Genomic DNA, 27397 nt, shown 5'->3' on the forward strand with positions numbered 1-27397 from the left:
GTGTCAAAACCCATAAAAAGAAAACTTTTGACCCAGTGCACTTCAATAATTAACTCTAAAGAAATAACCAGAGGGGTACCTGGATGGCTCAGTCGGTTGAGCATCCAACTCTTGATTTCAGCTCAGGTCATGATCTCTCGATTTGTGGGTCTGAGCCCTGCATTGGGCTCTGTGCTGACATTGCAGAGCCTGCTTGGGATTCTCCCCCTCTCTCTCTGCCCTTCTGCCTCTCTCTCTGTCTCTCTTTCTCTCAAAATAAATAAATAAACTTTAAACAAAAAGAAATAACCAGAGACGGAAATAACCAGAGACATGCTCAACAATCTTTTGGCAAACACATTAGTGAAAGTATAATCCGTTACAATAAGAACTGGAAAGAAATAACAAACACCAAAAATTTAGTTCAATAACCTATGCCACATCCATTCAATGAAACACTACATGCCTGTCAAAAAGAATTTTTCAGAGAAGATGAAAAAATAATTGTTACAAGAAATAGAACTACATAAGGGCATAGTATAGTAGCCATTGATTTCAAGTAAACAGAAATACATGTGTCTATAGATATTTCTGAGTATGTATATATGTATATATGCATGTATATGTATATATTTATTCATGTATGTGTGTGAGCTTAACACATCATCTTTTTCCTAGACCACTCCCTAAACTCGTCCTCCTGCTTCCATTTCACACCAGTTAATTCTCTACAAAGCAGTAAGAGGACCTTCTTAACTAGATCATGGCACTGCCTTGCTCCAAATCTCTAATGCATTCTTTCTACATTTAGAATAAAGCTAAACTCATTCCCAATACCTTCAGGGCCATGTGTGGTATGTCTCCTTTCTGTCCTTCTGTTCTCAACTCTAACTCACTGTCTCTGTTTCTATATGAACAATGAATAACCTTTGGGCAAAACTGCTCTCATAATCTGAGTAAAGTTGCAAGCCGCAGGTGCATGTTCTTCAGGTGGGTTAAGTCAGAGATGGGCAAAAATGTCAGACAACTAGATAGCAGCTCACTCAGTTCCTCTTCTATGTCACCTAGGAGTCAGTGGTGACGTGCAGTGGGGCTGGGATGGGGGCAGAGGAAGAGGAGCAGAGGCCAATTCCCTTGAAATCGTTATTCTCAATTTACTCCTCTGGAGCTGCTGGGAAATCTCAGGGGGATTGCTAAAATAAGCTTTTAAAGATTTCATGGGTCTGCTCTGAAAACGTAGCCTGGAGGGGGGCTTATTAATAAAATCTTTCTGCTATGGGTAGAATCTTATTTAACTAATGTTACTTCTGTTTCCACAAGTTCCCTGACATTTGCAAGCCAACTAGTAACATGAACAAGGTGCATTTTGTTTTTGTTTTCTAAAGCTCCGTTTATTTCATACGTGGGCTTCTTGTCCAAACAAGCTCACCTCACTGAATATTTGTTAAGTGAGAAAAGATGGAAAAAAGAAAGTTAGGAAACAGGGATCTTTACTTAAATTTCCCACAATCTTACCAACCAGGGATAAACACATGGGCGTATATAATTCCAGTCACATATTTGTACATATAATATATGTATATATTAATATACATGTATATGTATACATGTACATTAATACATTAATAATATATGTATACATGTACATTAATACATTAATAATATACATGTATAGTATACATGTATATTAATATATAATATAATAATATATAATTAATAATATAATAATATATAATATATATTAATAAAGACACACATACCATACACATATGTATAGGCAAGATCACATGTATATATCAACATGGGGTCAAATGGGAACATTATAATGGCTTCTCATTTACAGGAGGTACAGATTCCATAGAGAAACCCAGCAAGGTCACCAAGCTGATTTTTCAGTTTTTCTTCAACTTGTCTACATTTTCCCAGAAGGACCTTTTCCTGGCCTCCATTGTAATGAATGGGCAGAAAGGACAAAAGCTTAGCCAGACATCAACAGAGGCCAAACTTTGCTTTGAAAAGCCAGAAATTTAGCTCTTGATTTAGCCACATTGACTAGACTCCATAATTTCCAAACTCTGATGTTTTGCTCTTGCTTCCCTTTCTGCACACACTGACTTTCCCATCTACCTTTTGCGCGTGAAAATCCTTTCTTTCAAAGCCCATCTCAAGTCACCCATCCACGTGGTCACCTTTTTTCTGGTCTGAATCCCATGACTTTTCTTTGTAATTCTTTTAGAGGACTTATTTCAAACTGTCTGGTTCCAGTGGTTTCTCTGTTTGCTTGGCCTTCACTCTGCCCCAAAGAGCATCACCAGCCTAACTAGGGGGAACCAAGCCTCCATATTTCAGAGTTTACCTTCTCTTTTTTAAATGTTGTATCAGATCCTGGTGAGAGGAACCAAGAAAAAAATGACTGAGGGGGGTGAATAGAAGGAGACTCAGGCCCTACTTTGCTGGAGAGGGACTAGTCCCCACTAAAGAGAGACCAGCAAGTGGCATGTGTGTGTGTGTGTGTGTGTGTGTGTGTGTGTGTGTGCTGGCTTTCCAGCCTCCACATTAACTGCAAAAGGAAGAAATCCATCACTGGAAGCATCAATTTATCAACACCTATGAGGAGTCAGCCCTATTACTAAGTACTTCACCCATATCATCTTACATAATCTTTTTAAAAATCACATGGATAATCATTAATCCCATTTTAAAGATGAGGTGACTGAGGCTCAGAAAGGTTAAGTAACTTCTTCATAGTCACTTGGCTAAAAAGCAGCAAGTTGGGAAGTAAGGCCAATTTTATGAGCTTTTAAGCCCATGATTTAACCATTTCATTGCACTGCCTCCCAGTGGAGACGGGGGTGCAGAGGTTTGGCAATACTTGCTGAGAAGAGGCAGAGAGGGCAGTGACCTGATCCAAGAGAGGCAGTAATCAGCCTGGAGCTGGACACCCCTCCTCTTCACAGTAGTAGCAAGTGTGTGTGTGTGTGTGTGTGTATTAGGGGGAAGGCAGGTGGAAGAGTCCCTGGGGCTGCTCTGCCCTGACACTTTATCAAGGAACACACCCCCCTCTTGAGGACATGGCCCAGGAGACACTTGAAGACTGGCTAGCGAGATTCAGTGGGATTCAGTGTGGGCTTCAGCTGGCTCCAGTCCAATGAGGATGGCTGTCAAGCAGTTGGCAACTTTAGTTGGAAGAGAAGTTCTGGCTGTGAAGGCAAGAGAGATTGGAGTGTCGCCCAGGGAAGTGCTAGCTCATGCCTGAGTCAGGAGCCACTGAGAGTGTGGAAACTGAGGCAGGGAAAGGGCTACAGTTCCCAGGAAGCTCCCAAAGAGAAAGGATTTCTGGTTCTTGCCACTGAGTTAGTGAGTTGAGCTCAAATAGCTAGTTCTGTGTTATTCTTACCATTGAAAGTGTGCTTTAATCCTTGATTATTGGGTCTCTAGCACTGCCAGGGTTTAGACGAATATGTCTATTAAAAGAGGGGAAAAACCCCTAATTTTGGGGTGCCTGGGTGCATTAAGCATCTGACTCTTGATTTTAGCTCAGGCCATGATCTCATGGTTCATGAGATTGAGCCCCACATCGGGCTCTGCACTGACAGCACAGAGCCTGCTTGGGATTCTCTCTCTCCCTTTCTCTCTGCCCCTCCCTCACTCACACTGTCTCTCAAAATAAACTTTAAAAGAGGGGAAAATAGGGGTGCCTGGGTGGCTCAGTTGGTTAAGGTCCAACTCTCGGTTTCAGCTCAGGTCATGATCTCACAGTTCCTGAGTTCGAGCCCTGCATCAGGTTCTATGCTGACAGTGTAGAGCCTGCTTGGGATTCGCTCTCCCTTTCTTTCTGCTCCTCTCTGTCTTTCTCTGTCTCTCTCTCAAAATAAATAAATAAACTTTTTAAAAAAGTTAAAAAAATAAAAGAGGGGACAAAACCCCTAACCTACATGCAGTTACTTTGGAATGTTAAGAGTAGAAAGGTTCCACATGACTGCCCTGCCCTTGCACGCTGCTCTGTGCTTCTAGTCACGGTTGGGAGGAGGAAAGCCCTCCTACTTTGACCCTAAGCCCAGCCTAAAAACTTAGAGGCTTGGGAAGTTGTCAAGGCAAAGCTAAAGACTGCTCATTTGGTCACGGAAAGTGTATTACCAATTCGTTCACTATGAAATGGAAGAGATAGGAGGTGATACAACATAGGAGGCTAAGTTGCTACCAAATAAATTAATAGGAATTTTGAATGTTTCCTCTGGGCAGCTGACATGACAGGGCTTCAAGACCCTGGGACACGGAGAGAAAGGAAGATAGTAGAAAGATCTCAGCAGAGAGAGGAAAAGTGGGCCCCCAAACAGCAAAGAGGGACAGCTGGGGCCTTAGGAAGAAGATGCCACCAGTAAGGGTCTCTTTGTAAATGTGCATTGTAGTTAAGCTCTTCGTTATGCTGCGCTTTTGTAGCATGTATGAATTTTAGAAGTTGTAAAGCAAATGTGCAAAATAAATCCTTTAATTTTTTCTAAAATAAAAATTAACTTGTTTTTTTGAGCTTCCCTCTCACTGAGGTCCAGAAATGTTGTCTAATTCAATTTGATAATCGAGAGAGAAAAAAACATAGTTTCATCATATCTCTCCATCCCTCTCCCACTGTCTCTCTCTCTCACTCCTGATTGGCATCTAAGTTTCAGAGGGGGTTTGGAGCCTCAAGGCATCAGGACAGTAGAGACACTGCATCTTGTAGGGACTGCATTTGGTTGCAAGTAGGAGACAATGCCTTGTATGACAAAGAAAGACTGGGAGTAGAAGTCCAGGGTTGATAGGGTGGTTCTGTGGCCCTAGCAAGGACCCTAGCACTTTGTACCTTTTTCCTAGCATTGTGAATTTTGTCTCCATGCATGTCTCCTGGTCAGTGCCAGGTAGCTCCTTCACCTTCAGCATCTTGTTTCCATTCCAGAAGGAAAGAAGAGGAAGAGCAGAGGTCAAAAGGCACAGATTAGCTGCACCTTTTGGAAAAAATTTCCCAACTTCTGCTTATGTCTCAGCAGCCTGGATTGTGTCCTACCATCATTCTTAGCTTGAACAAAGTTTGACAATGTAATTTTGTGTTCTTTAACATCTCAGAGCAAAATGGCTGTGTGTACTACAGAAGAGACGATGGCTTTCATCAGGCACCCGGCTGTGTCTCTCACAGATGTCAACTGTCCACACCAGCGTCCTTGGAGACACAGTTTCTCCTCAAATCCCTAGGAATCATCCTGATTTCCACTGATATTTACCTTCCTTCTTCACAGCAGATTTTATTCAGGAGACGGTGGATGGAAGGGTGACCTTACTGATTTGGGCATCTAACACCAGAGGAGACCCAAATGCTGTTTCAAAAGCTACTAATTTGGGTAAGTGAATCCGCTGTAGCATTTAGATTACTCTCTTTTATTCTTACTCTTGGGACCTGGGCACTGCGGTAACATCTGCAATTTACTAAAGGCTGGAATAGATCTAAATCCCACAGAAAATAAATGTTTCCATCTCATGCTACTCTCTGATAAATTTCAGTGCTTAATTAACCCCAGAACCTCAAACAACACTCTGTAAATTCTCTGTCTCTGAGCAGTGGAATCTTGACAATGTCCTTTTGTTCTGGAATGTGAGTTTCTTTGGTGAAAAAGACACAAACACATCACCCCTTTTGTCCAGCGATTGAAAAGCAGGTCTCCAGATAATTTAAAGATACAATGAAGTAAGTAGCTTTTGCCTTTTGTCAAGATCAAAAGCTGACTTGAAGATGAATGAATTACGATTCATTCCTAATGACTCTCAGCACATTACCCCAAACTTTCTGTGAGCTATTCTATCTGTTGTGTCAAAGGAACACTTTGGGGTCAACAAGTTTGCACTGTGTTTCATGAGTTTCTCTTGGGTTAGTGATGATTTAGGCTCCTTTAGGATTCTCTGGCAGACTGCCTTTTCAGACATCCAGAATCCTCTTCGCAGAACACTGGATGTGCAGCAACTTGGGGAATCTTCCCTGAGACACTGGTGTCTGCAGTTCCTGGTCTGACAAAAGGGAAGACTGTCCAGGGAGTCGATAAAAAAAATTGTCACTCTTAGACGTCTGAAAGGAATACGATCCCTCTGGGAGGGCTTGGGGGAGCGGTGAGGACTTGAGAGACTAGAGCAGCTACTATTCATTCCTTTTCAATCACAGACCTCTCCGAGAAGCTCATGAAACCTACAGATCCTCTATTCAGACACACAGTGCTCTGCAGCCCCTTTTTATGCGTGTATTCATTCAGGGGAGGCAAAGAAGGATTTAAGCTTAGGTTAACAGCCTTTACTCCAAGAAGACAATTGTTGTCCTGGCAGAAAGTGTGGCCATGCCTCTCCCATCGTGGCAGAATCTGAGGTGCAGCAAGAGGAAAGGCTGAGAAACAGCAGAAGATAGAGCAGGGAGCATCGGATCCTAGCTGATTTCTTCCCACATGGCTACTCATCTTCAAAGCTGGAGATCTCAGCCCCTCCTTTGGTCCTGTCCAATCTCAGATGTATGGACCAAGCCTGGTATTTTTTCAGCTCTGTTCTTTCACTTGCGGGTCTAGATCAAGAAGCCAGGCTTTTGCCATGCTCTTATGAAACAATCCTTGCTATATATTCTATTTTCAGGCTTGGATCATCTTTTGCCCTTCTGAGTTTCTAGAGTCCTGTCCCCAAGATGTGAATGGGCCTTGGATTTTTTTCTCACAGCCCAGCTCTAACCTTTCTGTGCCGTTGGCTGTGATTACAGGCTGATTATAGTTCATATTATTTCCAGATGACTCCAGGAGAAAGTGTCAGCAATGAGTGATGGGCCTTTCTTAGGTCCTCTGGAGTTTTTCAGGTTCAAGTTCATCAATGAAATAGGTGCCCTTCAATACCTTTGTACCTTCTCTCCTTTCCTTCGTGAAACATTATTTTGTCAGATTCTATTAGATTCAAGGTCATATCTCCTGTCTTCAAGAAGTTTATGCTCTACTGGGACAAAAAGAGAAATATAATGTGATATGCATCATAAAAGTAAGATAAACAGTGAGGAGACTGTGATACACAATGCTCAGAGGAAAAAAAATACTGGTTTTGATCCAAAGGGTCTAGGAAGTCAGGGATTTGAACAGAGTTCTGATAGATGGTGATGTTTCCTACAGGACAGGCATTCTCAATCTTCTCTTTTATAGACCTTTGAGAATCTCGTGAAATGGGAGAAAAAAAGGCTAAAAAGTTCTCTGAGAACTGTGGTAAAACTAGCTCAGAATTAGGTCCTGGATTGTGGCCACAAAATTGGAGTGACCTGTACAAGTCCTTCTTCAAGATGCATCTTGATGACGGTATCTATAAAATAGCATTGAAGGACATATGATTAGATGATAATTCACATCTCCATTTACTTTAAAATTATATCACTACATAATTCTATGACCTAGTTCATCACTCTGGATACTTAGGTTATTTTAAAGAAATTACACATTTTCCTAACAAAAGACACAAATATAACCCTTTTTCCTCATCCAAAAAATCATAAAATTGTTGGAAAGTGCATGATACACACACTGGGATTTTAAAGAACCTAACATTTTACACATGTTTAAAGGGGTTCCTCAGAGTAATAAAGTCCAACCTTTACTGAGTCAATTATGTGTCAGGAAAGTTGCTAAGTGCATTATATACACTGTATCATTTAATCTTTGCATTAAGTCAGTGGATTAAATGCTATGGTTACCATTCCCATTTTACAGATGCAGAAACTGAGGCTTGGAGAGATAAAGTTACTTTCCTAATGAATCTCAGTTGGATCTGAATTTAGACATTCTGACTCTTACAGCTTAAGTACCCTATGGCTGCTGTGGCTAGTGGAGTGAGATTTCCAGTGAAGTGAGATTTTTCATCAGTGTTTTATAATGTGTCTCAGGTCACAGATACTGTGAAAATCTCATGAATTCCCAGGGTGTAAGGTTTCATCCAAAAAGACAAACACATCCACACACACACACTTACAAAAGTGCACTTGTAGATATATTCAGAATCCCAGAAACTCTTTTGAGGGCCATCCGTAGATTCAGGTTTCCCTACTGAAAGTCAAGAATGGCTGGAGCAGACTATGGAAGGGCTGGTCAAGATCAGTCAAGGACATAGATGACTCACCTTGTCTATCTTTTTGGAAGAGTAGAGGGCATGGCTGTTGGTTCAAACAGAGGTAGAGTTGGCAGAAGAGGCCCATACAAGGATGCCCCATGACAGATTGTCAGTCTGGTGAGGTTACTGACATACCATTGTACAAGGGGCAAGGACATCAGGACTCATACCGTCCATGACAGCAGGATCATCTTTCCCCAATCACTCTTTATTCGCCAGAGACCTCCTTGGCTTGTCCCGGAATATAGCACCCCCTTGGAAGTGATGTAGGCCTTTCAAAACCAATTCTAGAAAAGCGCATTCTCTCTGCTTACCCTTCCTCATGGCGAGGCAGGCAGTCAAATCGAGCTGTTGAATAACTAGCACACGAAGGGTAAAAATTCTCAAATGGTGGGTAAAAACTCCAACTCAGTTGTGTTTTCCCACCGAAGAGAACCCCTTGGAAATCAAGACTGAAATGTATGTCACAATAACACATTTGCTGCTTCCTTTGCTGCTTCTCTTCCGGATGTTTGTGAATTTTTGTTTCACCCGGACCAGGCCGGCTTGCGAGGGAAAGGTGATGCCGTTCGTCCACTAGGGGGAGACTTGCCCACATTTATAACCTCCACTCCTTGGGGCGGCCTGCCCCTGGCTTTAGATAAGAATTGGAACTTGATTACCGCAGCAGCTCATTTACTCCGTTTCCTTGGCTGAGCGAGGCATTTGAGTTTGATTAACAAGATTTTCTACTTGACGTTCAACTCTCATTTTCCGAAGCGCTGAGGACGGGAGTAAGAACTATTATGCAAATAAGCTAGTGACACCCCTGCCCCTCCCTGGAGGCGGGGAGGTGGGGGTGGGCGCTCGGAGATGAGTGGCTCTAACTGGACCCTGGGGGTGCCCGCAGCCCGTGCCTTATTTAGGGAAAGCGCAGCTGCCGCACCGGGAGCTCCTACGTGGGCAGGGCTGCGGACCCAAAATACGCACTCTGCAGCCGGCCCTACCGGTGCCTTTTATAGCTTGTTTGCGGCCAGGCTGACTCACACAGCTAAGACAGCAAAATGTACCTGAAGCGACGTCTGATGGTATTCAAATATCCCTATTTTCTTTTCTATTTTTCTCTCCCAGCTTCCGTCCCTCTCCATCACCTCTGCCAACTTACGCCTCCGCCTCCGGGCCTCGGAGCCGCCTTGGCAATGGCCAGTTCTGCGATTGGTTCCCAGCGGTGAAGGAGCTACTGACTCCGACCTTGTGTGAAGGTTACTTCTCAAGTTCGTGCATTTTCTCAGCGATGTGCATTCAAAATAGGTATGGAATTGTGTGTCTTCTAACAAGATTTGCAACACTCATAAACACACACACCCTTCGCTGAGTTTCATTTTTCTGACTTTGGAAATCGTTTGAATCAGAAGAGTTTTCTTTGTTAAACTGGAAGGTGGAGGGCCTGAGTGTCACATAACGTGCCCACCCTTCTTACTCCTCCTTGAATTTGAATTTGTAGTGGGCCTATGCAGTTGAAGAATAGCCAGGGAGCTCAGCTATAGATCTTTATTTTCTTTTATTACCCTTAACACGTACTATTTGATTCAGAAGTGGGGCGACCATCCTTACCTGCCACTATTCTCCATATCTGGGGACACCTTCCTAATTTAATATCTACCTAAAAGCAATAAACTAATTTTTTAAAATGTTTTAAACTGAAACCAATGGTAGGTATTTTGCCTTCTAAGAAAAGAAGTATAGTGTATATTGTTGGGGGAAACAAACCCTGTCTGCTGCTACTTTTCCATTGCAGAAGAGAGGGGAGGTTGATAAGGGACAGTTCTAGGAAAATAGGAGCACTGGTAAGTGTGGGTATACAAAGGTAAGCCCTGAGCTGAGTGTGGATGTGGGGGGCAGGGAGGAGAGGAGACTGTTCCTCCACAGGATGAATTTGGGTAGGTGTGCTCTGAAGGGAGGTGCTGTGGAGGGGGCTGGAAGAGGAGGGAATGGAGAGTGAATAACACAGCGTCTGAAGGACATAAAGAAGATATGGTCTCTAAGCTTCAAACCTCCTCCGTCTCTCCCACACCATCAGTAAAGTCCATAGGTCCAAAAGAATTCTGTTGATAATTTTTTAAGTGTGGACCAAGAAAATGTCCAAGTCTCATTTTCTTTTTAAAAAAAAATTTTTTTTTACATTTATTTATTTTTGAGAAACAGAGTGAGACAAAGCGTGAGCGGGGGACGGGCAAAGAGAGAAGGAAACACACAGGCTCCAGGCTCTGAGCAAGAGGTCAGCACAGAGCCTGATGCGGGGCTCGAACCCACGAACTGTGAGATCCTGACCTGAGCCGAAGTCGGACGCTCAACCGACAGCCACCCAGGCGTCCCCAAGTCTCATTTTTGCGTGTATTCATTCTTTCCACAAATAGTTCTTGAACATCTACTATGAGGCAGATTTTATTCCAGGTGCTGGTGATACAAGGGTGAAGCTGGCAGTAGATTCCTCCTGTCTCAGTCCTCGCCTTCAGAGGGAGGAAGAGAGACAACAAACAAGTGAACAAAAGTAAGCAAGATCATTTCAGAGAGCGCTCAGTCCTGCCAAGACTCACACAGTGGTACTGGTTACAGAGTAACTGGGGCAGGGAAGAATGTGCATGTCCCTACCCAGTCAGGAAATTGGAAACCACTCCAGGGTACTGAAGCAAGGAAACTTCGATACAGAGCATTTATTCTACATTTATTGGAAGGACTGGAGGAGCAAAGGGAAGATTCTGTCCATGGGAGGCAAGGAAGAGATAGGAAGGGAGGGACAGGGAGAAGAAATGCCTTCTCCTGCGTTTGCTGGAGACATTGGCGGTGGCTGCGGCTTTGTAGACAGCAGTCCTCAGTTCCTGCTCAGGCATAACATGTGCAAAAAACCGCAGAGGCTGTTTACCTTGGCTTCTTCATCGGATGGGTGATAGCAGCTTCTTGTTCTTAATCTCTAGGTGCCTCCACCCAGAGGTGCCAGACTGGCTTGAAATTCTGTAGACAGCAGGTTCCTCTTCACTTTTCCACACAGCCAGATGACAATTCTAGCCTCCTCCAACATATTCCATAGGAGAAGGGAAATTTTTTGTTTCTAAAAAATAAGACCAAAGAGACTCTAGAATAAGAGACACTAGGCCATGTGAGGGGTTATCATGTTCTCTAAAAACCTGAGCATTCGATACTGACGTCTGAGGGGTCCCCAGTGAGAAGACCAGCCCCGACAATTTCTTTACACTATACACATCTGTTAAATAGGAAGAAGGGATGTAAGGAAGTGGAGACATCGAGGACAGACAAATACTGAATATTTTTTCCACGGAGAGGAGCACAGAATAAGCCAGTAGCTGGAGCAAGACATTAGGTGAAGGGTTTTCAAGTATGAAGGGTCTGTAGTATGGTTGGAATAAGGCAGCAGGGAGGGCGAGATTGATGATGCAGGAATGAGTGGAAACTTACAGGAGCCGGCTTCTTGGGGACACGAGAAAGGCTGGGGGAGGGGGGTGGAATACACAGAATAGCTGGAAGGTGCAATGTGAAAACAAGGATTCAAGGGTGGTGGAAAATCAGAGCCAGAAGTGAAGATGACTAAGCACCCGGGAATTAGCAAATCCCTCGAGAAAGACATGGGACATTTAATAAGGTGTGGAATGATGGCTTGAGCAAATCTTCACTAGGTCTTAAGGCACAGGGTGATCTGTTTCACATCATTTCTCGAATAGAGGGTTTATTCATTTCTCAAACAGAGGTGGAATATTTTAAAGCTATTTCTAACGAAAGGTTTGTCTAACCAGTGTTTTCACCTTAGCCTTCCCTTTTGCAGTTTTGTCTTTTACTCTTTTATATGCATACCTTGTGTTCTTGCCAAATTGGCCCATAGGAGGCCCTCAACAAGTATTTATTGAATTAATAACAAAATTGGACTTACTCTCCCTGTCCCTGCTGGAGCTCCCAGTTCCTGCAGTCCATGTTTTCCTAGATCTGCACTTTCGTTTATGCATCTTTGTACTGTTCTTTCCTCCCCCAATACCCTCTTCCCCCTCTCCCTTTTCTGCTTCTTGGAAACTTATTCCTGTTTCCTGATCCAGCTAACATGCAACTTTGCCAAGTCCTCTTTGACTTTCTCGCTCAACTATGATATCCCTGCCCCCTTTCCTCCTGTGGAATTTTCTTTATCTGGCTGATGTCTCTTAACATTCTGTGTCCAGGGTGATGGTTATTTGTGGAATTATGTTCCCCACTAGACTGTGAGCACATTGAGGACAGTAACCATATTTTATTCACCTTGTTCACATTGAGCCGCCCGGCACAGCCTCTGGTGAATAGGGAGTATTCAACAAATCATAGTTACATTTTAATTTGACTTCCCTCCCCAAGTGTTAGGACTCATTAGTACACGGACAGAAACCAACTGGTGCCCTGTTGCACTGGTGCTGCCTCTTTTAGCTGTAGAAAAACCTCCTAATCAGCCCAGACTACAAACAGACGGCTTCTTCTTTTCATCACTTCACTTTCATGTTTAAAGACTTTTTTTTTCAAATGCGACCGCCTTCCTCATAGCCTCTGCAGAAAAACACAGAATGGCAAGTGCCATGGACACAGGCACGTTCATTTGCACACCCGCACGTGTACACTTTCTCTTTACCTCCTACCAACTGAATCCTGATAAATATTGTGAATCAGTTTTTTGAAAGCCAGATTCAATGTGATATAATTTGCATACAGTAGAACACATCATTTAGGTGACTATTTCTATGCATTTGGATAAACACATTGTACGAGTTAGGTTCTTAAGAGAAATAGAATCAGTAGGAAATCACATCGAGAGAGAGAGATGGATAGAGAAATTTATTTCAAGACATTGGCTCACACGATTGTGGGGGCTGACAAGTCCAAAGTCCACAGAAGAAGGCCAGCAGCCTAGAAATCTTGGCAGAAATCAATGCTGCAGTCTTGAGGCAGAATTTCTTCTTCCTCAGGAAAATCCCTGTTCTGCTCCTAAGGCATTTCAACTGATTGGATGAGGCCCACCCACACTATCAGGGATAATCTCCTCTACTTAAAGTCAAATGGTTGTAGGTGTTAACCATATCTACAAAATACCTTCACAATAACACCTAAATTAGTGTTTGACCCAATGTCTGGATACTATAGCCTAGCCAAGCCCACACATAAAAAGTACCATAGGAGGCATACAGCTCTATAATCACAACCTTAATGAAGATACAGAATAGTTCAATTATCCCAGAGAATTCCTTCATGCCTCTTTGTGGTCAATACCACCATCACCCCCTGACCATGCCCCCAGCCCTGTCAAAGCCCTGATCTGCTTTCTGTCCCTGAACTTTTGTCTTCTCCGGAATATCACGTAAATGCAATCACTCAATATGTGACCTTTTGAAATTTGCTTTTTCTGCTTAATATGATGTATATGAGATTCATCCACGTTAGTGCATGTATCAGTAGATTGTTTCTTTTTATTGCTGAGTATATTCTCTTGTATGGAAGTACCATGATTCTAAATAAGTTTTGTGGATGGGAGAGGTACGCCTCCTACATTGTTCTAAATCACACATTATCAAAGTTTGAAATTTTATAGGCATGCAAATCAAATTAAAAAGACTAGAAAGCCCTCCTAGACATAACTCAATGAGAAGTCAGTTATGAAGTACACTCCCCCAATGCCTGCACAGGTATTTGGCCTTGAAAAAAAATAAATGATTTCATCGGCCACGTAGAGTCAAAGCCAAGGTGTATTTTAAAAGCATCAGTTATCATAATCTTTTTATTGGCCATATGGCACAACGAACTATTTTAGGCTAGACTCCGTTAACTCTGATTTTCATAATGGCTAATGGCTAAGCCACAAAATCAGATCAGGAAAAGGTTGGACTCCCGAAGTAGTCATGAAGAATGCTAAAAGGTATAACACTAATAGTCAGACATGACAGATGGTCAGAAATGACAGACTTGTGTGTTTTGGAGTAGGTGTCAATCACTCTGCATAAAAAGGAAGTGTGACTTCTATCCACTTGATCTGACATAGCAAAACTCCCTAGGACCCATGCTCAAGAAGTCAAGTTGAAAGTCTATGATCTGGTCTGGTCCAGTTGGGCCAGCCCATCTGGATTTAATGGACCTCAGTCTGCTATGACTAAAATCTCTCCCTCCTCATCTATGAAATTCATGACATAGGATGAAGGCTTTAAAAAAAATTTTTTTTTAAAAAATAGATGGTAGGATCTGGAACAAGATTTGAATGCCTTAGAAGCTCAATACCAAAGTTGACCTATTTTCCATCGTCTATTGTGGAAACAGGTAAACAAGTACAAGCAAGTAATTGGACAAAGAACTAAAAAATTATTAATTGAGATAAGTCCAAAGAAGGAAGTAAATAAGGAGCTGAGGTTCAGAGCATTCTAGATGGGTGAAAAGGAAGTCTTCTCTAAGAGTTTTGAGAAAATACGGCAGGGGGATGAGTTTGGGGAAAGAAGTTACTGACAGAAGGAGCAGCATGTGTAGAGGCCCTAACAGAGATTCAGGGTAACCGGAACAGGGTAAGCAAGCAGGTGAGGGACACAGGACAGGGTCAGAGGAAATGTCAGATCAACTGCAGCTTGTGGGCATGATAAGAAGTTTGGGTTTCCTTTAGTGAAAGGGGACGCTTTTGGAGGGTTCCGAGAACATGGGGGTCAGATGATCCGATTCATGTTTTAAAAGGATTATTTTTGCTGCTATAGGACAGCGTTTTGCAGTGAGACAGGATGGGGAGAAAGGAGAACAGCAGGATACAGCTTGCAAAAGTCTAGGTGAGAGAAGATAGTGAGAATGGAAATAAGATGAGAGGCAGATAAGAAGATAGTTGCACTTTTGGAGACGCAAGCAGGCCCTGTTAATGGATTGTGACTAAGGAGTAGAGGTGAAGGGAGAAAACAGGCTGATTTGCAGATTTCTGCCTTGAATGATGTGGTAAGGGTTTTTGACATTTAATTAAACAGGAAAGACTGGTTCAGTATTGGTGCCTGGAGCTCAACAAAGCTGAACTACTATTTGGGGATTTCAATATCACTAATATTTAAAGGTATGGGAATTGCTGAGATTACCTGGGAAGAAAGTGTGAGAGAAGAAGAGCCCCAGACAGAACGTGGAGGAAAGACAACATTTCATTCAAGTGAAGAAGAAAGAGGAGACCAAGAATACTGGGGACAGTGAGATAAAGAAACCCCAGGAAATGTGCTGGAAAGGAAGTGGAGAGTAGTGCTTTAAGAATAGGGGAGTCATCTGTGGGATGGAGCTCTGTTGAGGGAATAAAAGAAATAAGGGGAAGAAACTGGGCACTAGTTTTGGGAATAGGAAAGCAACTGTTGACCTTGACAAGTTTTGATGGAAGGGTCATGGGTGGGACTTCAGAAACTGGGAAGCAGGGAAGCGGAAATATTGTGCATATGGACAACTTCGTTGGAAGTTTTGCTGTGGGGTCGAGCAATGGCATGTCCTCTGAGGGCAGAGGGAGCTGGGAGGGAGAATATGGGGTTTAACAAGATGGGAGATATTAATTATAATTACAATTATATGTGAAAAGAATGATTCCTAGTAGGTGGCACCGGTGGTGCAGGAGAGTGAAAAGACGATGCCCGAAGGAGGCAGAGGGCATGAACTTGGGGAATGCACCTGCGGCAGGAAGGGAAACATTTCCTCCACTGGAGCCGAAGGAAAGGAGAAGATGGATGCCCGTGCTTCTGATGTGGCACCTGGTAGGATGAATTAAGGACCATGGCCGGCACCTGGTAGGACGAATTAAGGACCATGGCCAGCACCTGGTAGGATGAATGAAGGACCATGGCTGTTATCTGAGAGAGGAGGGGAGAAGGGAACCTGGAACACCTCAGCAAAGAGGACAAGGTAGGAAGTCTGTCTTTCTTTCTTTCTCTCTCTCTCTCACTCTCTCTCTCTTTCTTTCTTTCGCAAAATCCAAGCCTGGAGAAATGAAGCATATTGATCAGCACTGTTGAAGGCTCGTGTGAGATATGGGCCGTGAATTTATGGTGAAACCAGTTGTCTAGTCTGTAAGATTTCGTGCAGGCGTAGTATCTAATTTTTTCAGCTGTTTTGTTCAGCTGTTCTGGTGTAGACACGGGAAAGGAGGATGTGGGGTTCAGGTAGGATTGGTGTTTTATTAGGTAGATAAAAAGGAAGGAGAATGAAGGAATGGGATAAGGTTGGAAATGATGAGCCACAGATTCTAGGTTGGACATTGTGGGAAATAAAGCCAAAGCAGTGGCTAAAGAACAGTGAGGAAATGATGGAACTTATTATTCTAGTTGGGTAATATCTGCCGCCTAGGAAGCAAAATGAAAGCTGGAGATTTCAGGTTTAAGAGGTCACATTGCCATGCTAAGAGAACAGGGACCACTGCTGTAAGAAATTTATAAGCTTTTAACAACCTCCTGTTAGAAGTGGTCATGAGCTGACTCTTTCTCTGTAAGTTACTCACAGCTTCAGGGAAGAAGAGAGCCCTGTGTTTGTATTTGGGACCGCATGGAAGGGGAAACCTGGGGAGAATGTCCCACTGCATAACAGTGGTGAAGCCCTAAGGGATAGACCAAGGTGGGGTGGGCAGATTCCTTGAGGAAGAGAGGAATGCCCAGGGCCTGAGAAGGATCCTGGGTCTCAAAGCAGTTGGGTGGAAAATTCCAAGTAAACTTCTCCCACAAGGAACCTGAGAACCTGTGATGGAGGTCTGATTTTGTTATTGTTAAATGTGGATTCAATTAACTCAGTTATATTTAAATAACTCCAGCAATCTCCTCAGGAGCACCTAATGAATGGTATTCGTTTCCCTATTAGAAAGGCAGCATGTCATATTGAAAAAAAAAAAAATGAAATTTAGGGGCAGATGTATCTAACCTTGATTCTTGACCTTGCCACTATTTGGCCATGTGTTCTTGAGCAAATTGTGCCACTTCTCTGAATTTCAGTTCTCCGATCTATAAAGCAAGGCTGATAATAGTGCTTATTCATATCTTTATTCTAAGGCATAACTAATTAAGGTAAGGAAACAATTTTGAAAATTGCAAAACTATGTGCAACATAGTTGCAATGAATACTAGTCCACAAATATAGATGTGTAAGGAATATTGTGTTTCATAATTTTCCTTTATATCATTTGTTTAAGTTTAAAAAAATTTATATTTTATTTTATTTTAATTCCAGTGTATTTAACATACAGTGTTGTTAGTTTTGAGTGTACAATACAGCGATTCAGCAATTCTGTATGTTACTTAGTGCTCATCATGATAAGTGTACTCTTAATCCTCTTAACCTATTTTGCCCATCCCCTCACCCACCTTCCCTGTGGTAACCAGTTTGTTCTCTATAGTTAAGAGTCGGTTTTTGGGGGTGTCTTTTCTTCTTTTGTTCATTTGTTTTGTCTCTTAAATTCCACAGATGAGTGCAATCCTATGGTATTTGCCTTTCTCTGACTTATTTCACTTAGCATTATACTCTCTAGCTCCATCCATGTTGTTGCGAATGGCAAGATTTCATTATTTTTTGGCTGAGTAATACTCCATTGTGTATATTCCTTGCATCACTTCAAGTCTGAATCTGAGCTCCACCCACCCCTGAAAGTGCTCAAAATTCAACTTTGACATTATTCAACTGCCATGTCCTCCTACTATCTCCTAATATTCAAGGTTCTTGGTGTTTCCCATAACACCACAACATTGCTTTGGTAGATAGCCCCCGCCGGTTACTACAGAGACACCACATGACTCCATCAAGCCCAGCATCGTCTATGGCAAACTTGGTGAGGTCAGCCTTCGCAGATGGACTATGGAGCCATCCTTGCAGAGAGACTCCTACAAGGGAGAAATCCCAGGCCTACTTGAGGGAAGGGGCCTCTTTTCCTCCTCACCCTTGGGCGATTTTTCTTCTCTTTCCTTGCCCTCAAAACGAAAACAAAAACAAAAACAAAAATAAAAATCCTTCAATCACTATACTCTCCTTCTGGAACACTTAGTGTTATTTTTCTCAAAGGGCTTTGGCTTTTACAAGTTCGGGAAAAACCATTACTTGGGAGTCTGTTTGCTTTCAGCTCTACCAAAATTCCTAACATGGGGATATCCCAAAGGACCTGGATACCTCTGTGAAAAGAATTAAGAGGAGAAAGTAGAGAAAAGACAACCAAAGCTCTTTTAATAAATTATATTCTGTAGTGGTTATTTTTATTAATTTATATGCAATCTTGGCATGGCGATCTTGTTGGATAGTTTGCCTCATTAAGGGACTAGCCAATTCAAGAACTTGGAAAACATTGACTTTAGGAGTAAATGAGATATACGTGAAAATTTTAATTCTTTCAAGGAAGATGCTATCTAAATACCAGGCACTGAATGAACTAGGAAATATTGGCCCATTTGATAATGCAGGTACTACCTTCTCTTAACTGGGAAAAGTATCCATAGCTAGGCACCATTTAGGAGATCCATACATATTAACTTAACACACAAATGGACACTTATAAGCCACCTTTTTCCAAGAATGGCTTGAAGCACTGAGGCAAATTTCCTATTGAGGGTCTGGTTGCCATGTTCAGCCAGCTGGGGAAATGAGCCTCACATGGACTGTTAGAGTCAGTCCTATTTGACTAGATAGCAGTCCATCTGGCTGAGCACACAGTTCCATCCCCTCCCATGTTCCTGTGCCTGAAACGGCAACAATAAACACCTCATTTAAGACATTGCCCCTGTGAATCCAGAAGAACAGTGGCAAATTGAATGTCACTACATGATGTGTGCAATTCATCAACAAAAAGGCTCTAAGGAGAAGACAGACCCCACCAGAAATAATGTGCATGAATGAAAATTCTTACTCATTATTCCAAAATCAAAACAAGGAATCTTAAAGTATTATCTAGTTTTATTCCCTGCCACCACACAGCCTGAACCCACTACAGCATTACCAATGTTTACCCCAAATATCCAAACAAAGGAAATCTGTTGAGGTACAAAACATCCCTCCCTTTGCCTTTTAAGCCATCCTTTTCTACCACATTCTTGTTCACCCACATGCTGGAGTGAAGGATCCCAAAACTTAATGTAGGAGATAAGAACAGGTGGCTAATGAGATAAAGATCTAATAAACCAGCATTCAGATTTGGAGACTTTAGTTATAGTTTGGAGGCAGATTATTTAATTTGCAAAGAAAGCAACAATGTAATACATTTACTTTGCAAAATAACGGAGTGCTCATCTTTCTCTAATTTTTTAAAAGTAATCTCTACTCCCAACATGGGGCTCAAACTCACAACCCCAAGATCAAGAGCTGCATGCTCTACTGACGGAGCCAGCCAGGCACCCCTCTGCCTTATTTTTAAAATATGAAACTGTAAATAATAAAATATTTAAGTATAAAGCCAATAGTACATTTGTCTTATGAACTCCAACACATTTCAAAAAGAAAGTGAAGCCCCAAGTGATAAAGAAAATGGTCCAAGGTCACACAGACAGACGTGGGAAAACCTTGATTTAAACCTAGTGATTAAACGCTCTATGGTGACTGAGCATTTTAAGAATGTTTCAAAATGTTTTCTTTTTCTGTCTCTCCCCCTTTGTCCTTAGTTTTGATTCATCAGAGTTTGAATGTTATAAAGTACTCCCTTTTATTTGCTAAAAGAAAGAATGAATCTCTTGGCTTCCCTTATTGCTCCTGAACTAGTGGGCCGGGTCCTCACATCTGTGCCAGATGTGAGACATTGAAGCCCACCAGGTCTACAACTTTGGCCTAAATCTGACAACGTTTGTGCTCCAATTTACAGAAGTTAATTTTTTAAACCTCAAAACATTTCAGCTGAACCAGTGTGTCAATTCCAACTATGACAGTAGATAAAAACAATGTGAAATGGAATGAATGGGTGAAATGTGGTGTCTGGGTAGGAGGAAAGAAATCATAGTCAGAACCCGCTTCTAGAAAGAGTAAGGACTCCACACACACACCTAAATCTTTACAACTCTGCAGCTCTGGCTGACCTCATTTTGCTCAGTCCATCAGCACCTCTTCCTACGGCTGAAGACGAGGCTAGTTTAGAACTAGTGGACATCACCAGAACTGTCCTACCACCATCCTGACATCCCTTGATGTCCAAACTTCAGTGACCTGCTTTGCTAAGCCCCAGATCTGTGTTCGTCAATGGACACCTTTCTGCTCAGTCACGTGCAGCTCTTTCTACTCCAAGCACACATCGTCCAAGGTGAGACACCTGATGGCTCAGCAATACTTTAAATCACCTCTTGTTGATTCCATGGTTTGATGGTCTTGTTCGCCACCCTATCTCAACCACTCATATCTGAAGATCAACCTTAGACATTGTCCTTAATAACAACTGTATGATCTCAATTTCCATCATCCCAATTCTGACAATCTCTACTTCCTAAGTTTCCAGCCCACTTCTTCTACTACTCCCACCTTCACCATTTTTCAACCCTTCAAAGCACTCAATCCATTAACCTGAACACATTTTCTCGGTTAACGTCCTCATAGCCTCGTTTCCCTCATTACTCCACTTAGATTCCATAGCTCATTACACTCACTCTTGTGCACTATCTCAAGAGTATATTACGTTCACTTGGAAAATGCCAGGTGTGGTTCAGTCTCCACCTGCTCTGCACCTGCATCAGTGGGCTGAATGAAAAACATAAAATATTTCACTTTAAATGTATGACCACCAACCTCAGGTAGGCTCTTGTCCTGTCATGTTGTCATTCTCCCAAGGATGCTGTACCATTCACACTTCCCTTCTGAAACCTCCCCAAATTTCTTCTTCCACCTCATTCTTAGATGATGACTTCAGTTTTATTCTATTGAGAAAATAGAATAATTTGGAAAAGGATTTCCATACTCCTGCCTCTGAAACTCTGCACTGCCTCCTTGTTAAAATGGTTAAATTCTAAGGAAATCCCCTCTGCCTGAGATCCATGATCTCTCCGTTGTCCATGGAATTTGCCCCTGCAGTCATCCCTTCTCTGTTCTGCATCATTTAACTCTATAATTTTTTTTGTTGAGATATAATTAAAATACCATAAAATGCACTTCTTTAAAGTCTACAGTTTGGGGCACCTAGGTGGCTCAGTCGGTTGAGCATCTGACTTTGGCTCAAGTCATGATCTCATGGTTCTTGAGTTCGAGCCCTGCGTCGGGCTCTGTGCTAACAGCTCAGGGCCTGGAGCCTGCTTTCAATTCTGTGTCTCCCTCTCTTTCTCTGCCCCTCCCCTGCTCATGCTCTGTCTCCCTCTCTCTCTCAAAAATAAATAAACATTAAAAAAAATTTAAAGTCTACAGTTCAATTGCTTTTAATTTACAAAACTGTGCAAACATTACTACTATGTAATTCTAGAATATTTTCTTCATGCCCAAAGAAGCCCTTTACCTGTTACCCCATCCCTCCATCCCCCAGTCCCTAGAAACCACTAACCTACTTTCTGTGTCTATGGATTTTCCTATTATGGGTCCTTAATATAAAGGAAATCATACAACATGTGATCTTTTGTGACTGGTTTCTTTCACTTAACCATAATGACTTCTAGGTCCATCCATAATGTAGTATGAATCAGTACTTCATTCCTTTTTTGGCAGGGTAATATTCCACTGTATGGATATACCACATTTGTTTAACTAATCGTCAACTGATGAACAATTGGTGGTTTCCACTTATCGGTACTATAAATAACTCTCCTATGAATGTTCATGTACAAGTTTTTGTGCACATATATGTTTTCAATTACCTTGGGTATATATAGCTAGGAGTGGAAATGCTGGCCTTATTGTAGCTCTGTAACTTTTAGGAACTGCTGAAATGTTTTCGAGTGCAGCTGCACGATTTTGCATTCCCCTCAGCAATGTGTGAGAGTTCCATTTTCTTCGCATTCTTACCAACACCTACTGCCCATCTTTTTTATTATAACCATTCTAGTGGGTGTGAAGTGATATCTTATTGTGACTTTGATTTGCATTTTCCTAATGATTAATTATATCGAGCACATTAAGAAACAATGCATTCTTTCTAGTTCCCTTTTCTCTGGTTCCTTCTCTGGATGCCTTATCTGTCTGTCCTGGGACAATCTGCTGCCCAGAATATTTCTCATCTCCTCCACCTCCACCCCCACCCAACCCCAGCCAAAGGTCTCTGTCTTATTTGCCATTTCTGTTCATCATGCCATCTCTTTAAGGAATACTGGTAAATGTTGATGTCACATTCCAGGTAACATATCTGCATTTTCCCAGAATTCTTAGATGACATAAAGTTTTACCCTAAAGCAACGGGTACATATAATGATGCTGTAGCAGATTGCTAAGGGAGTTATTTGGGGACAAACAATCCTTTCTTCAATCCTGGATTTGAAAGCCTAGTCAATTTCATCTCAGGAAGCCACTTAAATATGTAAGCTCCATTTTCACGTTCATTTAAAGGAGATATACTAAGTAATCATTAATTCCAATCAAAACATTCTTTCTCTGTGATCCTAGCTGTTTTGTTGTTTGTAACAAAACATGAAGATAAGTTCTAAAAATCATTTAAGCCTGTCAAAGGAAAATTTAATAAACTAGATGAAAGAGGCTCTCTTGGACATATTAATATCTAAAGTCTTCCGAATCCATGCTACTAAATACAAGTTGTATTTCAAAGGGCCTCAGGTTATAAGGACGGTGACTAATGAATTACAAAGAAAGGTAATTAACTTCCTACATTCCCTAAAAGCTTGCTTTGTGAGACCCTCTGACACTCTTTTAGCGGAGACTGTAACTTCTGATTAGCATTGTTAGGAAAATTGCCCACTTCTTTTCTATTTTCAGACTCCTTTCAGACTGGGGGTGTAGCTACAGCAGGCTGTGGAAATTTGGGAGCAGATCAGGAAAGGAAGTGTGATGTGTCAGAAGTTGCTTTGCTATTAACCAGCAGTGGTGTTGGGGCAAGTCATTTAAATGCCCTATGCCACGGATTTCCTTATCGGTAAAGTGAGGGATAAGACACGACTTGTGAGTTTCCCTCCACACCTTATGTTCAATGATCCAAGCTTTCTCATCCAAAGGCATATGAAATATTGTAGAATGTCCCACGGCTCGTGGGGGTTTAAATAACATTTGAAATAAAAACCAAAGCCAAATAACCTTTTTGACCTGGACAACTTCTTTTCATGACTTACTGGAGCATTAAGAAAGGAGACTGACTGGGGTTCCTGGGTGGCTCAGTTGGTTAAGCGTCTGACTTTGGCTCAGGTCATGATCCCATGGTTCATGAGTCTGAGACCCATGTCAGGCTCTGTGCTGACAGTTCAGAGCCTGGAGCCTGCTTTGGATTCTGTGTCTCTCTCTCTCTTTCTACCCCTGCCCTGATCATGCTGTATCTGTCTCTCTCCTCCCAAAATAAATAACAAAACATTTTAAAAAAAGAAAGGAGACTGACTGATATTCCTTATGCAACTGGCATATCAAACAAGCTTGATGTGTGCATTGGAATCAAAACACAGTTTAATTTTTAGCCCCCTCCCCTCTCCCCATCCTTTAAAATGTTATCCCGTGGTGGTAATCTTTTGCCTGTGGTAAGCTTTTTCCTGCAAACTCCTGACTTTCTCTTCATTCTTAGGAGCTAATGCAACATTTACTTTAAGTGACAAACACCTTCCATTCAGAATATATGAAGTTCAGCTCTTTTTAATCACCAAAATGCCCAAATTAATTTAGTATAACATTTTCTTCCCTCCTCTAATGTGGACCTGCTTCTCAGAACAGGGAGCATGGCCTTGGACTTCCTACTGCCTATATTACTCCTCAGAAAGGCCCTAGTGGGAAAGGCCTAGAGGAGGAAGAGGACAATTCTCTCTAGAATGGAGAAATCATGTTTTATGGGCCAGGCCCCAGAGTTGGTGAAAGCCATCTTCTGTTTCTCCCATAAAGTGCTTTGGAGGACTCTCTGGAGGTTTTGTGTCCAGACCCTCTCTCTTGCAGTTTCTTTGACTCAAGCAGAAGAAAATTTAACCTGTGTTGCCAAGTGAGACTCCTTTCTCAGACTTCCATCACTTGGTGTTACGCCCTCCAACTCCCATCATCCCTCCGGGTTCTCTCCTTACCACCCGCCCCCCCCCCCCCCCTCCGACCGCTCCAGTTGGCCCTGTAGGACAGGATCCTCAACAATCCCATTCCAACTTAATGTCCACCATTTCTGTCTCCACTGTGGGGAAACTCATGTATCCTTTGCCTCTCTAAACCCTGGGAGACCAGTCTAACCTCAACAAAGCAACTGTTTGGACCTTCTCTTTTCCTCAAGATTTCTGTGTCAGGCTCAGATGACATCCCACACTTGGCCTTACTTGCTCACTTGTAAATCAGGAGCTAGTTTTCTGTGTATCCTAATGTCAGGGGACATAATTTCAGTACTTTCTGAGTGGACACCTTAGAGGCAATCTAGCCCAAGGGCTGCTGCCCTGCAGGCCTTTAAGTAGATGGCCCATTTTTTGCCCTCTGACAGTCCCACCTGCTCCCAAAAGACGGGTATGAGGAAGCAGAGCAAGGCAACAGGTCTGTCCAAAAAGAAAACAAAAAAATGTTTCACTGAACTCTTCTCCAAAGCTTTTCTCTAATGCTTTATATACCTTGATCTCATTGAACCATCCAAAATTTGAGAGATTTTATTAACTTTATAAATTCTGTGTTTGAGAGTGATGGACAGGTTTATGCCTCTGTTACTAGAATCTAATATTTATTGTGTCGATGCTTCAGTTGAAACCAATTACAGGAAGAGTCTTCTTCTACCATCCTGTGACAGTCACGTTAAACCCATGGGTGACATGCTGTTACAAAAAAACAAACAGCAAAACAAAAACCCTCAAAACAAAAGAAAATTTGGAAAGATAACGCAACAAGGGAAAATATTTTAATCGCTCTAACATGAACACATACTTTGATGGTTTTACTTTCGAGTCTATAAAGCCGTGGTTCTTTTATAGCTGTAATCTAATTGTACAGACATGTTTGCAATCTATTTTTTCACAACGTACTCCTCACAAACGTTCTGTGAAGTCATGCTTGGAATTTAAATGTGTACAACGTTATTCCCTGCGTTGACGTGCCATTCGTTCATCAGAGACTCTGAGTGCCCACTCTGTGTCTGGTGCTGGTTGAGGTGCTGCGGAGTTGCTAAAGTTAAAAGAAGTAAATACTCTGCTTAGGGGAGTGCAGATGATTACAAGGCAGTACTGTATTTGTGACAAGACAGTAACCCATATGAAGTGGGAGTAGAGAATAACACATATCTGTGTGGGTTTTGTTTTTTTTTTTAAGGAAATTAGGAAGAAACCACACAGGAAGTGTTAATGTGAGATGCTTATGGAGGGCGTGTGGGAGTTTGCTAGGCAGACCAGCAGGGGGAGGGCACCCAGGTGGATGGAACAGCCGTGCAAAGACCCGGGGGTTTATTTCAGTCTTGTAAAAGGTGCGAATGCTTTCTTTTCTTTTCAAAACGGTTACTGAATTATTGGAAATTACTCAATAAGTCTCTTCTCGAGTATAGAGTTCTACTGAAAAGCTTGCTTGATCATTCGGTTTCTGGTGTTTCTTGGTCTACATCCAGTGTCTCCATGCAGTTCCAAGGATTGAGCCATCTTTTGGAAGGGCCACATTCCTTAAAGTATTGTTTTTGTTTTTTTGTTTGTTTGTTTGTTTGTTTGTTTTTGGGGCGCCTGGGTGGCGCAGTCGGTTAAGCGTCCGACTTCAGCCAGGTCACGATCTTGCAGTCCGTGAGTTCGAGCCCCGCGTCGGGCTCTGGGCTGATGGCTCAGAGCCTGGAGCCTGTTTCCGATTCTGTGTCTCCCTCTCTCTCTCTGCCCCTCGCCCGTTCATGCTCTGTCTCTCTCTGTCCCAAAAATAAATAAACGTTGAAAAAAAAAATTAAAAAAAAAAGTATTGTTTCTTTTTAATGGCTTCAAATGTCTAATAAGCTAATCTACTCTCAAAGCTTCTTTGTCAAGCAATTTTTCTCTAAGTTGTTATAAGTCTAATGTTTCCTTAAAGGAACATTAGCTCTCTTTTGATATTTTAAGATGTCAAAACTACTTTTGATATTTAAAACACTCTAAGACAAAATTGCTTCAAATTTTTAGCCGAATCAATCATCAATTTCATCACATTCTCTTTACCTTTGGCTTTAGATAAAAATCTCACGTCAAAGACTTGAGGCTAAATCTCACAGATAGTTGCCGTTTCTGCTGGTGTTTTGTTTAGATGTATTTCTTTACACAACCTCAGGAGGGTGTGTACCTTCATAACCCTTTGGATGATTTCAAAATATCTCTAGTTCCTTAAAAGCATGGGGGTTAGTCTGAATCTGTGGAATTTAATCTGTGGAGCAAAATCACCTGATAATTACCTACTTCTCTACATACAGAGGCATTCTTAGGAGCATTTGGAGATGGTTGGGCCTCTTACTTTATGCTCAGTGTTAGGTTTGCATCAATTTATTTCCATGGACTTCCTTCTCTCCTTTCTCCTAAAGCTTAGGGAAAAAATATACACAAATATAACACATTCGTAGTAGAGGACCGATTCTGAGCCAAAGGTTAGGTTCCAGTGTGCCCCCAAAGTACCTGATCCACAAGTGGGATGGGTGACTAGTCACTGACCTGCGGGGACTGCAGACTATAGCAGAGTGAGGCTGGAGGCGGGGAGCATTCCCTGAAGGGATGGCACAGGTAGCCTGGACTCTTCCCCTGATTTTGGAGAGTAGGCGGGATAAGTTTTCCAAAGGTATTACACATGCAGTACGTGGGCCCAAACAGTACTGCCAGAATGACGGAAAGGCTTTAGAACTTCAACACTGCTGCTGGAGTAAGTCTAGAAATAGCATCCTTGGCATAGGCATAACTTTCCTGAGAGGCTCATGTGATGTGCCATCCTTCAGTTGGCCTTGGATGCAATCATGAGTGTGGCGGAATGGGAGAAAGAACAGGCCACCTGGTAGTGGAGAGCACCCCAATAACTTGGGTGAGACCAATCTAGGAACTCTGTAGTTTAATTGGATGAGACCTAGAGAGGGCGCATGACCTGGGAATCCCTGTGAGTTAATAACCAGGGGGAAAGGAGCTATTTAAGCTCCTATTAAAGCTATTATTAAGGGAGTTAATTATATCCATTTATACACAGAGGCTAATGGGATCTGGCAGAAGATGAGTTACACATAAACACTATTTGAATAACTTACAGTTAATAAATGTTAACTGGATGATGTTGGACA

General features: G+C 42.1%; 1 long non-coding RNA gene across 3 annotated transcripts in view; it reads left to right on the top strand.

Annotated features, from left to right (window-relative positions):
* The first annotated feature begins 8758 nt into the window (after positions 1–8758).
* Positions 8759–27397, top strand: part of LOC122488087 — a 52725-nt gene continuing 34086 nt past the window's right edge. For 2 of the 3 annotated variants that reach the window (XR_006298566.1, XR_006298568.1), the window contains exons 1-3: positions 8759–8894; positions 9232–9411; positions 10555–16017. This is a non-coding gene — a long non-coding RNA (uncharacterized LOC122488087). The remainder of the gene's footprint in view (positions 8895–9231; positions 9412–10554; positions 16018–27397) is intronic. The other variant, XR_006298567.1, reaches the window with a different exon arrangement.

Source organism: Prionailurus bengalensis, chromosome A2, assembly GCF_016509475.1.
Source record: "Prionailurus bengalensis isolate Pbe53 chromosome A2, Fcat_Pben_1.1_paternal_pri, whole genome shotgun sequence".
Lineage (NCBI taxonomy): Eukaryota > Metazoa > Chordata > Mammalia > Carnivora > Felidae > Prionailurus > Prionailurus bengalensis.